This window comes from Camelus dromedarius, chromosome 26 (assembly GCF_036321535.1).
Source record: "Camelus dromedarius isolate mCamDro1 chromosome 26, mCamDro1.pat, whole genome shotgun sequence".
Classification (NCBI taxonomy): domain Eukaryota; kingdom Metazoa; phylum Chordata; class Mammalia; order Artiodactyla; family Camelidae; genus Camelus; species Camelus dromedarius.
In genome coordinates, this window is record NC_087461.1 from 20,692,153 (window position 1) to 20,707,425 (window position 15,273).

General features: G+C 40.5%; 1 long non-coding RNA gene across 1 annotated transcript; it reads right to left on the reverse strand.

Annotated features, from left to right (window-relative positions):
* Positions 1-4,715: 4,715 nt before the first annotated feature.
* On the reverse strand, positions 4,716-15,096 carry LOC135319407 (uncharacterized). The gene is made up of 3 exons (XR_010377959.1): positions 13,901-15,096; positions 12,421-13,244; positions 4,716-8,034 (listed from the first exon to the last, which is right to left on the reverse strand). It is a non-coding gene; the product is annotated as an uncharacterized LOC135319407 (long non-coding RNA).
* Between the last annotated feature and the right edge of the window lie 177 nt (positions 15,097-15,273).

Genomic DNA, 15,273 nt, shown 5'->3' on the forward strand with positions numbered 1-15,273 from the left:
GATGATAGTGACATTGAAAATGGGCTCTCCGGGGTGAGGAAGAGCAGCATCGTCAGAGAGCAGCCTCATTTTGTATGACCAGCCACCGTAGTGTCAGAAAGTATCTGCATAATTTGCACCGTGCAGGGCCTAGTCTAAATCCAAGCTTTGTTCACATCTAATTACCATACATCACTTCAGGAGGAATTGTATCCACAACAGTTGTTCCTGTCACAGAATAGAAATTAATATCAGGCCACAAGAACCAGAGCAATGGCAATTTCTTGTTTTTAAAATATTTTTCTACTATGTTCTCTATACTACCAATAGTTCACTCCTATGTGTACATATTCTTAATCATAAAGCCCAGAAAGCAGAGACTGTGTCTTTTCTTAAAAGAATGATGTTAGTACCTGCATCACAGTTTGTTGTGAGAATTAATTCATGTAAAGTATGTAGAACTTTGTGCCTGGCCCAAAGTAAGCAGTAAATAAGTGTTAGCCATGATGCGTACTTTATGACTTGCCTAAGTTCCTTAATTGACTTCTGTGGAATCTGAGATCTAGAAAAAGCCTTAAAAATCTAAGTCAACCTCTTTGCTTTATAAGTTAGAAAGTGGAGGCTGAGAGATTATGAGATCTGCTTTGGCTAATAAATAGTAATATCAGGGCTAAAATCCAGGACTGGTGACTCAGTTCTTTACTGCTTCCATTACAGCAGAGATCTGGGAATTTGCATCCTTCAAATGACTACCTCCTACTGTGTTTATTCTACTAATTTACTGCAGAAGAGGATTAGAAAACAAATTCACTTTGAAGTATTTTATACAGCCCGTTTCTATTCAAATTTTAGGATTTAAGACTCTAACAAATACAGGGTGCCAAATTTAAATATTTGAGAATGGTAAAACAAGTCCGAATAATAGGTACTTGATTTATGTTGTCTCCAATTTGCTGTTTGGCAAGAAATGTTTCACTCCAGTAAGTTCCAACGTAGGAAATATCCTTTTATATATGGGTGTGTGTGCTTTGTTTTTTGAGTTTGGTAAACTTAAACTTCCAATGCTAATGTGCTCTGAACTTAGCAGAATATTTAGAATGATATTTAAAGGATGAATATCATAATACAAACTCAGGCCACTGAATTCTTTAAAACTTGACTATGGTCATTAACCTATCATGTCTAATTTTTAAAATCATAAAAATACAATGATAATCTATTTTCAAATATTTGTCTATATGTTCTTAATTAACAACAAATTCAGTTGCCTCCCAGATGTACTGTTTCCACACAGAATTATATTGTAACTGTCTTCAGAGAGAGGTAAGGACTGGAAAACAATGAAGCTTGTCTAAAACTGACCAGTGCTCAACCCTGGGAATTGCAGGATAGGGTTTTATAGAATTAATGTAGGGGCTTGGTTCTGTTTTCTGAATTTTTTTTGGTAGAATAATAATAATTCATATTTCTTTTATTTTTATATTTTTAAGTATGTATCAAGATGCCAGAGGAACAGTAGCATGTAAAGACATCAGTAATAATTCATAGAGCATATGAACTACTTTCTGAGTACTTTATAGATCTTTTTAACTATTAAAAAGAAATTTGAAACTAGTCCCAGAGTTAAATCCAAAGATTATTATATAAAACCCGTTAAAGAAAATGGAGCCCCATTTTACAAGAGGATTAGGTTACTGGGTTAAAATAAAACATCACCTTCAGGAACAGAGAGCTCATTCCAACAACTGCTTGGTCAGCGACTAAATTCTGAGGACTAAATTCCATAACACTGAAATGCCAGTTGTCAAAACTCAGGAGAAATTAAGGCGAACCAAACTGAACACATAGATCAGGAGCTGGGTAAAAAGTATCAGGTTGGTTTGACTCACGGTGAGGCAGGTAACTGATCAGACCAAGAAGAGGGAACACAGGACATGTCAGTGCTGTGACTTGGGGTCAGGTGCTCTGGAATCCTAAATGGAGTTGTTGCAGAGAGGGCTGGGGGCAGGGAGGTGGGGAGGAGAGAATAGGAGAGAAAAAGTAAGAGGGAAGAAGGCTGTTTATATGTATACCCAGCCCCCTTCAAGCCCTTAACAACACGAGCAAAGAAGAAACCAGTTTATGAGGAAGAGAGAGATTGTCATTGTCAGTCTATTTCATGTTGGGAAAGAGCCCTGTGCCACGTTTTTGCTCTGCAACCTTAGCCCTTCCCTCAGCCTGTTTCCTTTAGCTGCAGAAGAGGGATCATAATACCCCAAAAGATATTTGTGAGGAATAAGTTAACTAATAAATAATGTAAAGGCTTTAGTATAATACATATCACATAAAATGCTCAATAAATATTAGCTATCATTACTGCTCTGTATAGTCACTTTATGTCGTAATCACAGAATAGTACGAGAGGTAGTAGAGACATTCAGAAATCACCTAAAGTTTAACCCCTAATACGTGTACGTCTCATGTTTTGGGCTTACAGCCTGTGAAAATCAGGTCTGTAACAGCCCGCTGTGCACTGCCACCTCTCAGCACCCCTGTGGCTGACAAAGTTTCTTGTCTGGACCAAATTCTCCACTGAGCCCTTTTCTCACCTGGGCCTCTACCCTTGGCCTCTAAAGACTTAAATAAAAGCAAACTTAGTTTCTAACCGCTCATGGCCGCATGCTGGGATGACCCCAGCCCCACTCAGTGCCTGCCTGAGAAAACTCAGAGTTGCCCATAGAATCACAGCTTGCCCCAGCAACACCTAATGACAGAGACCCTGTGTCCTAGGAGCTTCCTTCAGCACCACTTAACACACGTGAATAGGGGCACAGGACCCAACCCTGCCTTCCGGCTTTTGGTAGTTGATCGCTTCCCTGACTCTGCTGAGACCCATTCGCCCCTCTCCCGCTCTCCCATCCTCCCTGTAAAACATCCAGTCGCCTCTACACATCAGTGATGAGTCAGTTCTCGCTGGACTCTTTTCACTAGTGTCGGCTTTGTTTGTAAGTCACAGGAACCATTACCTCATAAAATGTCCTTGACAGACCTCACCACCCATGCAGGTGGGGAAAAAGTCTGATCTACCTTCCTCCTATGACTTTCTTCACTGGAGGAGAGGCTGTTTTATACTTGCCACACTCCCTTTCGGCCTTTGAGTGCTCACTTTACAGTTGGGCCCGCCATGGGTTCAGTTCTCTCCCTCCCTCATTCGGGAGGCTATGCCTGCGTCCCACACGCCCAGGATGCCCTTAGCCTCTAAAGATCTCTTAAATGTGCAAAGAAGTTCTGTTTAGCATTTCTACAAAATTGTCAATTGATGACCTAAATGGGTCTCTACTTAAACTATCGTCCATCCTCAGCATACAAAGTAATTTTTTAAATTACTTCTGCTTTATTTTTCTTCTATTTGTTAATTACTTATAATCCATACTACTATGCAAAGTATTGTAAAATTCACACATTAAGAACTATGGAGGATAGACTTCATTTGAGAAGAACAGTCAATAGTGATTATATTATGGCTTAAATAGGCTTCTTGGTACTATTATTTCTACTATTTTTATAGTAGAGAAATGTTTTTCTTTCTAAACAGTTAATTTTTCATCAAACTTTTAGAATACAGTTAATCTATAAGTAAGATACAAGTTTCAGGTCCAGAGATTAATGAATTGGTAAAAAAATATTCTGAACTAATTCTTGACTGGTGAAAGTCAAGATAGGATAGATTTTTATGCTCTCAGTTGTTGGCACAAACCACCTCAGGTCCTTTGCACATGCCGTTCCCTCTGACTATAGTACTTTTCCCTTTCTTTTGCCTAGTGAATTCTGTTTGTTCTTCAGAGCTTAGCTCATTGTCTCTTCCCTTTTCTTGGCAGACCACAGTCAGCCCCTTTAACCATTCATATACTTCCATTTTACTGAGACTTCTCTTTTGAAGCACTTACCATAATTTAAAGTAAGTAATTATATCAACATATAATAAAGCCTGTCTCCCCTGCCAGAATATAAACTCTATGATAGCATCTGTCTTATTCAACACTTTTTCCCTAATAACTTCTGAATTATTCCTTAGAATCGCTGATAGGAATATACGATATTATGGGGAATGCAGTAAGTAGTTCCCCAAACAGTTGCAACCTCATATTAGGCTCTTAAATACCTGTTTATTTGCTTTTGTTCAACTCATACAGTTCAGTGCCATGTGCTGGAAATGGTTATTTACTGTTTTCTAGAAAGATGTGGACTGAGGTCCTGTTATCAATTGAGCCGTGTAAAAAATGCACCTGAAATGAAAGATCAGCCACTGTGTCTGTAAAACAGAAGGGAAATGATATCCACATTATTTTGCATATAAAATGCCTTATTTTTAAGTGTGCTCCTTTATCATAGGTACTTTAACTAGAGTTTACCAAGTTCTTGATCTTCATAAATTGGCAGCCTCTTACTTTGTAGGTTATAGTGCCATCATGTGGTTACTTCATTTTCCTAAAATGAAATGTAACATTTTTGTCATAGAGACTCAAAAACTATGATTGGGAAGCCCAGCTATGCCACACCCAGGCACGACAACTTCTAATTTAATACTGGTTCCTAAGACTGGCTGTATATAGATTCATTTTGGGGCTTCGGAGTCTGAGCTGTAAGCATGCAGAATTTGGAAACATTTAAATGATAAAAGAAACCTTACTAATACACTGCCATGAAGATTCACAGAATCTCTTACGGATGATCAGGTTTTTGGGTTTTTTTAAAATGTATGTTTATTGGTTTATTACAAAGGATACAGACGAACAAGCAGATGAAGAGAAACAGGTCTGAAAGGGTCCCAAGTGCAGGAGCTTCTGTCCCTTGAGGTTGGGGTGTGCCACCCTCTCAGCACATGGATGTGTTCACCCTGGAAACTCTCAGAATCACGTAGTTTAGAGAGTGTTATGGAGGCTGCATCATGTAGATAAACTCCAGCCCCCTTCCTTCCCCCGAAGCCAAAAATTCCGAGCTTCTAATCATGGCTTGGTCTTTCTGGTGACCGGCCTCCATCCTGACGCCACCCAGGAGGCCACCAAGAGTCAGCTCATTAGAACAAAAGATGCTCCTATCACTCAGGAAATTCCAAGGGACTGAGGGGCTCTGTATCAGGGACTGAAGCCAAAGACAAAACATTAGAACAAAAGATGCTCCCAGCATCCCTAACGCTCAGCACATCACAAGGGTCTTAGGAGCTCTGTGTCAGGAACCCGGGGCAGTGACCAAGTACATACTTCTTATTATGTCGCAGTTAGCCATCCTGTAGGCATACAGAGGAATCTTGCTGTTGTTTTTATTTGCATTTCCCCAATGACTGAGGATGCCGAGTACGTGTTCATGTGCTCATTTGCCCTCTCTATATCTTTGGTGAAATGTCTTTGCCTGTTTTTTAATTGGTTTTTAAATTTTCTTACTATTGACTTTGGAGAATTATTTACACATTCTGGATAAAAGTCCTTACTATATATGTGTTTTGCAAGTATTTTCTCCCTATCTCAGCTTGTCTCATTATCCTAATAACAGCTTTTGAAGAAGTTTTTAACTTCTATGAAATCCAATCTATCAAAGTTATTTTATGTTTTTTATTGAGGGGGGCAATTAGGCTTATTTATTTATGTTTAGAGGAGGTCCTGGGGATGGAACCCAGGACCTCGTGCATGCTAAGCATGTGCTCTACCACTTGAGCTATACCCTCCCCCCAATTTGTTATGTTATGGACCAAGACTTTGGTGTCATACCTAAGAAATCTTTGCCTAAAGAATAAAGATTTTTCTCATGAAATACCCCTCTTCCCAAGTCCTAAGCTCACCCGGAGCAGCACAAACCCACATCTAGGCTTTTCTCTCTTTCTCTCAGGTGGACATTACTAGCCAAGGCAGCTGACAGTCCCAAGGAATACATACAGGCACCAGGGGAGAACTTACAAAACCTCTGACAGCAAGATAACGATTCAGGTAAACCACTCGTAGAACTGCTGTTATCAGAGAAAGGCAAACTGGTGGGATCAGACAGAATAAGAATTTCAAATGCACTTACTAAAAACCTTCAGAGAAAGAAGGAAAAGTGTTGGAAACACAATGCAAAAATACATATTTTTGAGTTGGATATTGGGTATGACTAATATTAATGGAATAAAGAACTCAGTGGATGAGTTGAATAACAGAACAACATAGCTGGAGAGTTACCTCATGCTTTATTCTCCATGGTGGCTCAGATATTTTGTTAAATTTATAATGTAATCAATCATCTAACTAGATGCTCTTTGGATCACAAAACAAATACATCAAGAATGAACAAATGGATCTCAATGGTCAATTGTTAGTGGCTCTCTGGCCAAGGGAGCTGAGATCCCATTGCGCTGAGATCTACATGAGCATCAGACCTCCACAGGTAAGAGCACACCTGGCGATGACTGCTAATCACAGCTGTGAATGCGGTGACACTAATGTCACCCTCTTGCCTCAGAGGCAGATTCATATTTCATAGTGTAGTTAGGGGCAGTGGTGATGGTCAACTTCAATATTGCTCCTCCACCCATTGATTCAACAGTAATTATTAGGACTGACCGTGTCTCAAGCACTGTACCACGTATAAGGATACGATGGTGCAAGATATACGTGGTCCCCACCCAGAAAAGTGGAGGAGACAGACATTAAGTAAACAATCATGCAAATAATTACTTGATGACACTTGTGATCAAGGACATGAAACAGGAACCCAATCAAGTCTAAGCAGCAGGTTGGTTCTGAACAAGAAGCTTTCAGCTGAACCCTGAAGGATGGGAAGGAGTTATCTTGGAGGAGAGTCAGTACAGAATTGTTCTGGGCAAAGGACGCCTGTGGAAAGGCTCTGCAAACGAAGGCGTCTGGAGTCAGGCAGCGCAGGGGGACTGACATGGCTGGAGCATAGAGTACACACAGGAGAGGGAGCGCCTCCAAGGCCAGAAGGCAAGGCAGAGGCAGAGTACTGAGTCTCCTTTAACTGCTATCGAGACTCTGAAGGTCCTAAGGTTAACTCGTCCATGCTAACCAGATTCACATGAGGCCCATTGCCAGTCAGGAAACCAACTTAGAGGGAGGGTATCGCTCAGTGGTAGAGCACATGCTTAGCATGCACAAGGACCTGGGTTCAGTCCCTGGTACCTCCTTTAAAAATAAATAAATAAAAATAAACCTAATTACCTCCCCCCTCCCAAAAAAATATGAAAACAAAATCAATTTAATAATTGATTCCAAAGCTTACTTCCAAAATCAAGGACATTAGATTGTGCAGCAGGAATATGGAACTAGAGGCAAATATGTCTGTCATGGAAATACACATACCCATGTGGCCCAGTAATTTCCCACTTACTCAAATCATTCGTTCATGCAATCAACATTCATTGAGTGTCCCATTGGTCATGTCTCAGCCTTCTTATATCTTCCCTGCTGTTTTGCACATAGTCGTTGCTTGGTAGCTTTTCAGTCTAGTGTTGGCAGATTTTCCCCGTGGCTCTCTCGTATTTCTGTTCATCTTGCAGACAGCAGCACTGACTACTTTTGCTCCAGACCACATTTTCAAGGATGCTGAATAGCAAACAGGCTATTACAAAGCAGCTGATTGTTAAAGATTTGAGATTCCTGAGCTCAGGGTTCCTCAGATATAACACAGATCCGCCATGGACTCAACAGTCACCTGGGCTGCTTCATGTCACCCCCGTGGCACTCGCTGGGGGACACGGGAAACCAGTGTGAATGTGAAGCCCACGCTTCCCGCTGTGACGTACATAACAAAGTCTTTGTCTTGGATCCGGGAGTTTCCTGTCTTCTGCCCACATCCATGAAACAGCGGCGACTTATATGCTTCCAAGTAGTATAAATTCTCAGACCCTTCACAGAGCCTGACGTTTAGTCAGGGTGATCTATATGTGAGTAGCTATGTTACAGAATGAAAGGGAGGGTGTTCATGCAGAAGTACGACTGTCAATACTAGCTCAGCTTGATGGTAGGGTTAGGATGGTTGGAAGAACAGGGTCTTGGAGGAGGAATACAACTTCCACAGACGAGAGTCCTGAGAGAGGGACAATGTACACAAATGCAAAGAATCACTAAGGGACCTGATTCTTCTAGAAACAGAGAAAATTTTAGTTTAGTAACAGGATAAGTTGGGTGGGTAGCAGGAGATAATATTGGAAAGTATCCGCCCATTAGATGGGGGATATGTCCAAAACTATCAAACGTAACTGTAATTGCACTCTTTTCTGACCTTATGTTCAAAACCAAATTCATACTCAGGAATGTAAACCTGCATCTTTGAGCAAACTTCACTGCTCTGGACTGGTTTCAAATTCAAGTACTGTTATTCTCTAATAAATGAGACTTTAAGTGTATAAGTATGCTTGCTTTTTTAAAACCTTGTTAGACATATTAAACACACAAGTAATGGATTTTTGGACTTTTGCTTGTAAGTCTCTTACATAAAATTTATTGGATACTTCTCACATTTCAAAATGTTTGAAAATATGTCTATTCTAAGACCAAGTGCTATAGCTTGAGTTGTTTTTCTTTTCAAATATCATTCATCATCTTCACAATTTATGCTTTCCCAACACAGACAGGTAAAGCCTATAGATGGAACTGTGAAATGTATGACCTGGACATAAACTTGGGACTCTTCCAGTCTAGTATCCTCTGTGTGCTGGACTTAATCATTCTACCACTAAAGGTGAAAAACAATGTTCTTAATTAATAAAAAGCATTAGACTACTAGGCATAATATTTCAATTTTCAGTTTTTATTCCCATAAATTTTCACACAATTTGTGCTTTCAATTTTTAAAAATAGAATTGAGGAGGTGGTTCATCATGGCGGTGTAGGAAGATTCCTAACTCACCTCCTCCCACAGACACACCAAATCCCCAGCTGCATATGGAACCATTCCCTCTGAAAAAGATCTGAAAACTAGCTGAACTGGTCCTGTACAACAAAGGATGAAAGGGCTACACTGAGATGGGAGCAGAGGCAGAGATGAGGTCCCACCAAAAACTCCATCTCCAGCGTGGTGACCCATAATTTGGAGGGATCTCACAAACATGAAGCTTCCACCTAAGGAGCGAGGGGTTCCCATGCTATATCAGGCACCACAGCCCTTGGGACTAGTACCAGAGAGACGAGCCCCCAGAACACTGGGTGTTGAAAATCAGTGGGACTTACCTCCAGGCTGTAGGGAACTGAGACTCGACTCTTAACGGGATCAAGTGCATTCTCACTCACCTTGGGACCCAGTGCAAAAGCAGCAATTTGAAAAGACCTAGACCCTATGTGCAGGAGATTCATTTGCTTGTCATAATCATCTACCAGCGGGACAAAGGCCTGTTGGGACTTTCTCTGGGGACAGAGACGCCAGTGAGCACCATTTTTGCCCTCTCACTCTACCTTACTAGCATTTGCTTACATACTGATAAAGGGGTCAATCCAACAAGAAGAGATTACATGTATAATATTTATGTACCCAATATAGAAGCACCTAAATATATAAAGCAAATATTAATAGACCCAAATGGAAAAATAGACAGCAACAATTATAATAGGGGACTTTAATACCCAACTTACATCAATGAATAGATCATCCAAACAGAAAGTAATAAGGAAACGTGAGACTGGATGAGCTTAACAGATACGTACAAACTTCCATCCAAAAGCAACAATACACATTCTTCTTAAAAGCACATGGAACATTCTCCAGGATACATTATATATTAGGCCACAAAGCAAGTCTCAGTAAAATTAAGAAGAATGAAATCATATCAAGCATCTTTTCTGACCACATGGTGTAAATGAGAAGTAAATTGCAAGAAAAAAGCTAGAAAAATCACAAACATATATAGAGATTAAACAGCATGCTACCGAACAACCAATGAGTCAATGAAGAAATTACAGAGGAAATTTAGAAAATACCTTGAGACAAACGAAAATGGAAATACAACACACCAGAACTTATGGGCTGCAGCAAAAGCATGAGAAAGACGTGCACAGCAACAGGCTTACCTCAATTTTAAATAAACAATCTAACTTTACACCTAAAGGAACTGGGCGAAAAAAGGAGGCCCCAAATTAATAGAAGGAATAAAATCATAAAGATCATAGTGGAAGTAAGTGAAATAAAGATCTAAAAGACAATAAAAAAGATTGATGAAACTAAACGCTGGTTTCTTAGAAAAGACAGACAAAGTTGACAAACCTATAGCTAGATTCACTAAAGAAAAAAGAGAGAAGGACTAACAAATAAAATCAGAAAAGAAAGAGAAGTTACAACTGACACCAAAGAAACTCGAAGGACATTAAGACTACTAGGAACTGCTTTAAATCAACAAATTGAGTAACTTAGAAGAAATGAATAAATTTCTAGCAATGTACAATGTTCAAAGACTGAATCTGGAAGAAATAGAACAGGTTGATCAGTAATGAAATTGAATCAATCATTTAAAAACTCCAAACAAACAGATCCAGGACCAGAGAGCTTCACTGGTGAATTCCACCAAACATGCAAAGATACCTATGGTTTTCAAACTCTGCAAAAAACTGAGTAAGAGTGAATAATTCCAAATTCATTTTACCAGGCCAGCATTACCCTCATAACCAAAATAAGACAAGAACGATATAAAAAAAATTACAGGCCAATATCCCTGATGAATTTAGATGCAAAAGTCCTCAACAAAACATTAGCATACCAATTTCAGGAATGCATCAAAAAGATCATACACCATGATCAAGTGATATTTATTCCAGGGATGCAAGGATGGTTCAGTACCCACAATTCAAGCAATGTGATATACCACATTCACAAAATGAAGGAGAATAATCATATGATATCCTCAATAGATGCATGAAAAGTATTTGACAAAATTCAACACTCACTTATGATAAAAACTCTCAACTCTCAGTGCATAAAGGGACTGTTCCTCAACATAATAAAGGTCATATATGACAAGCCCACAGCTAACATCCTACTCAGGGGTGAAAAGCTGAAAACTTAACCCCTAAGAACAGAAATAAGACAAGGATGCCCACTCGTCACTTTTATTCAACAGTATTGGAAGTTCTAGACAGAACAATTAGGCAAAAAAAAAAAAAAAAGAAAAGAAAAGAAAAGCCATCCAAATTGGAAAGGGAGATGTATAACTGTCACTATTTTCAGACTATGATTTTATGTACAGAAAACCCTAAAGACTCCACTTAAAAACTGTTAGAACTAATAAGCTAATTCAGTAAATTTGCAGATACAAAATCAATATACAAAAATCTGTTGCATTTTTTATACTAACAATGAACTATTTGAAAGAGAAGTTAAGAAAACAATCCCATTTACAATTGCATCAAAAAGAATAAAATATCTAGAAATAAATTTAACCAAGGAGGTGAAAGATCTGTACACTGACAACTATAAGACATTGATGAAAGAAGTTAAAGAAGACACAAATAAATGGAAAGGAATTCTACGTTCATGGATTGGAAGAATGAATTTTGTTAAAATGTTCATACTACCCAAAGCAATCTATAGATTCAATGCAATCCCTGTCAAAATTCCAATGGCATTTTTCGCGGCATGGTGATTACAGTTAATACTGTATTACATATTGAAAGGTGCTAAGATAGTAGATATTAAATACTCCCTGGCATTACAGTTCCTGGGTGGATCAGGGTTTGTTTCACTCTAGTGACACATACTTTTAATATGATATAACAGTTGAGAAAAATGTCATCTCTCTTTCTTTGACATATCACGTTATTTACTGTAACCCATTACTCAGATTCACTCTGTCTTCCCAAGCCTGGGGAATCACTTTCTAAATGCACTGTATTTCTTTAAAATGAGCTCTCTTTTGACATAGCTTTGATCTTGTTAAATTACCTGGCTGAGTACAGCTGCAAAGAAATATAGAGGATTCATAGGTAATTTTTAATTTAAAAGAGAATGCTTTTTTTTTTTTTAAATAGCTTTGAACCAGAATTGTCTAGGAGAGGCATAGATTAAAAAAACTTTGCAATTGGTTCCACCTTCCCATATGGAAAAATCTCACGGGACCCTAGCTTTGCTGATTAGAGACTTTGTACTTTTTCTTTTTTTTAAGTGTACAAGTAGTGAGGTTTTAAAAAATGAATAGACTTTATTTTTTAGAATAGTTTTAGATTTACACAGACACTGAGCAGTAGAGAGCTCCCATATCCCCTCTCTCCCCATCCCCAGTTTTCCCTATTGGCGTCTTATATTGAGAAAGTGCATTTGTTACAAGTAATGAGTGTATTTTGATGTATTGTTATTAACTATAACCCATACAATTCAAATTTCCTTAGTTTTTACCTAATGTCCTTTTTCTGTTCCAGGATTCTCTATAGGAACCCCTATTACATTCAGCAGTCATATCTCCTCTTGGCTGGGACAGTTCCTCAGACTTACCTTGTTTTGTTGTTTGTGTCTTTGTGTTTTTTTTTCTTTCAGATTTATGGAGATAAGGCTTATCTTGGTGTCAATGAGCTTGACAGTTCTGAGGAAGACTGGCCGGGTATCTTGTACAATGCCCCTCTCCTGGCATTTTCCTCATGATTAGACTGGAACTGGGGGTGGGGAGGAAGATCACAGACGTAAATACCCTCCTCTCAGGGCTTCAAGGGGACACACTGCCAGCAGCGCGTCATCATTGCTCATGTCGACCTTCATCACCTGGCTGAGAGGACCTGTGCCAGGTTTCTCCACTGTAGAGAACTTAAATTCCCTTTCTCTGTTGTATTCTTTGGAAGAAAGTCGCCTTTCCCAGTCTATACTTAGGGAGGGGGGAGTTATACTCCCCTTCCTTCAGCTGGAATACCTACAGAATTGATTCGGGACTCTCCCGCAGGAGGCCATTTCCTCCCCCCGAGGTAATGCCTCATTCAGTAATTTCTGTATCTCAGGATGGGCCCATGGTATCACTTGGTCCGAGGGGCTGTAATCCACGGCTCCTGTATTTTCTTGCCCACACATTCTAGCTTTGGCTGATGGGAGCTTCAGTGGGCTCCAGTGCCCTCTGACAGGCTCCTACCAACGTGGATTTTTTTCTCTGAGCACTTCCTTACTTCCTTACACCGAGATGTTCCAGCTCATCTTGCATTTCCTGCTGCAGCCCTCCAGCCAGATATGTCTCCAAAGAGGAGCCTTGTCCTTTTATAAGCACAAAACAGCTCCTTACTCAGCTACTCCAAACATGAAAACTGTTCTTCAACATCTTTTTCTTTTTTAGTTTACTAGAAACAAAAGGTGGAAAGGTATTTTAATAAATGATATAACCACAAAATGCGAATCTCCAGTAAACGTTTAAGAGAAGATGATTCAGATTTAAATACATATGAGTACACATAGGCCTCTCCCATTTTGTAGCCTGGAGGAACACAATTTAAGTGCTCCTTAAATTTGTATCTCCTGGTCTATGATCCTCAGTTTGGCTGGTAAAAACTCTTTTCCTTTTTAAATTTGCTTTAAAAAAATTAAAAACAATTTTTTAGAAGGGGAAGTAATTAGGTTTGTTTATTCACTTACTTTTAATGGAGGTACTGGGGATTGAACCCAGAACATCACACATGCTAAGCATGCACCCTACTACCTGAGCTCTACCCTCCCCCACTAAAACTCTTTCTACACCTATTATAGATTTTTTTAAAAATTGAAGTATAGTTTATTTACGATGTTATGTTAATTTCTGTTGTACGGCATAGTGATTCATTTATACACATATATATTCCTTTTCATATTCTTTTTCATTATGTCATTAAAAGGCATTGAATACAGTTCCCTGTGCTGTATAGTAGGACCTTGTTGTTTATCTATAGATTTTTTTATTGATAATTTCCGTTGACAGTGTTGACACAAATTTTCCAAATTCCACTTGAAAGCTAATTTTTACCATTGGCAACAAACACTCTCAGTTGCTTTGCTTGAAGCGTCCGGCTCACTTTATTCATTTTGGAGAAGTGTGTCTCACTTCCCAAGTCAGAGTAACGTTGGTTTTTGTGTCAGTTGTCCTTTCAAGGAAGAACGGTCCTCCGTGAAAAGCAGCTAGTTCCCTTTGCAGCTGAGCCACTGAAGCAAGTGTCTTCCCTCGGGGGACAGTGCTGCTTCGGTGCACAGCAAGAGGGCACGCGTGCCTTCCGCAACTCAAAGCGTTACAAAGAGTGTGCTCGGGTTGCAGTTAGAACAATATTTTTTTTTTACCATTTTATCAAGGATATTTCTAAATTAAACTAAAAAAGAAACTGGGAGTGTGTGGCAGAGATGAGAGACGAGTGGGGTCGTTTCGTGCCACCCTCTGGACTCCTGCTGGGGTGACGTCAGCAGTGCTGGGTGAACCCAGAATGAAACACAAAGAACGTGTCGTTTACGATGGAGAGTGTCTTCAGCCTTGAGAGCCCTGAAAAGGTCTTGGAGACTTTCAGAGGCCTGGGGAATCACACTTTGAGAGTTACTGAATTAGAAGGCGGAGACGTGTGAGAAAACAGGTCACATAACGGACACTGAATTTAGCATACAACGACTTTCCTAAAGTAAGGAGAGCAGACTTTCAGTGCCTGGAGGGGCAGATGCGAACAGGAGACCGACTGGTGGAAGAAAAGAGTGCTGGGAGGCAAGGTCTTGCTAGGTCCGCACGAAGCCGACCGCACTTGACTTCTGCGATCTGACGGCTGGGAAAGGCGCGCGTGAGCACCACGTTGGAGGCTGCAGGTGCGGAGGCCCCAGACTGACAGGCGCGGCGGGGCCGGCCTGGACTGAGCGCGCACACTGTGTCCCGCGGCGTCTGCAGATAAAACCCGCTGCAAAGGGCTGAGTCCGAGGAAGAGTCGTTTTGATAGTACATCTTTTTTTAATTTAAATTTGTTTTACTTTTATTTAAGTATCGTCAGTTACAATGTGGCTGTTTCTGGCGTCCCGCACCATGTCCCAGTCACGCATATACAGACACGTATTCGTTTCCATATTTCAGTTTTGCTATTACCTCTAGATCTTTGAAAAGCCATGAAGTGGGGGGCGAGGTCTTGGAACGCTCACGCAGGGCTGCCGGAACGCAGAGGAACGAGCTCGCGTGGAAACCTGCTTCTGCCACTCTTGTCAGCGGCCCCGGGCTTGGACCCCGCCCCCCACCCCCACATCTCGGCCCCCGCCCCCAGTCACCCGCCCGAGCTCGGCCCGCTGCGCGCAGCCGCCGGCGCCGGTCGGCCTTCGCGTTCGCACAGGCGCGGCCCTCGGCGCTCGCCGTACGCGGGCCCTACCATCGCCGGCGCG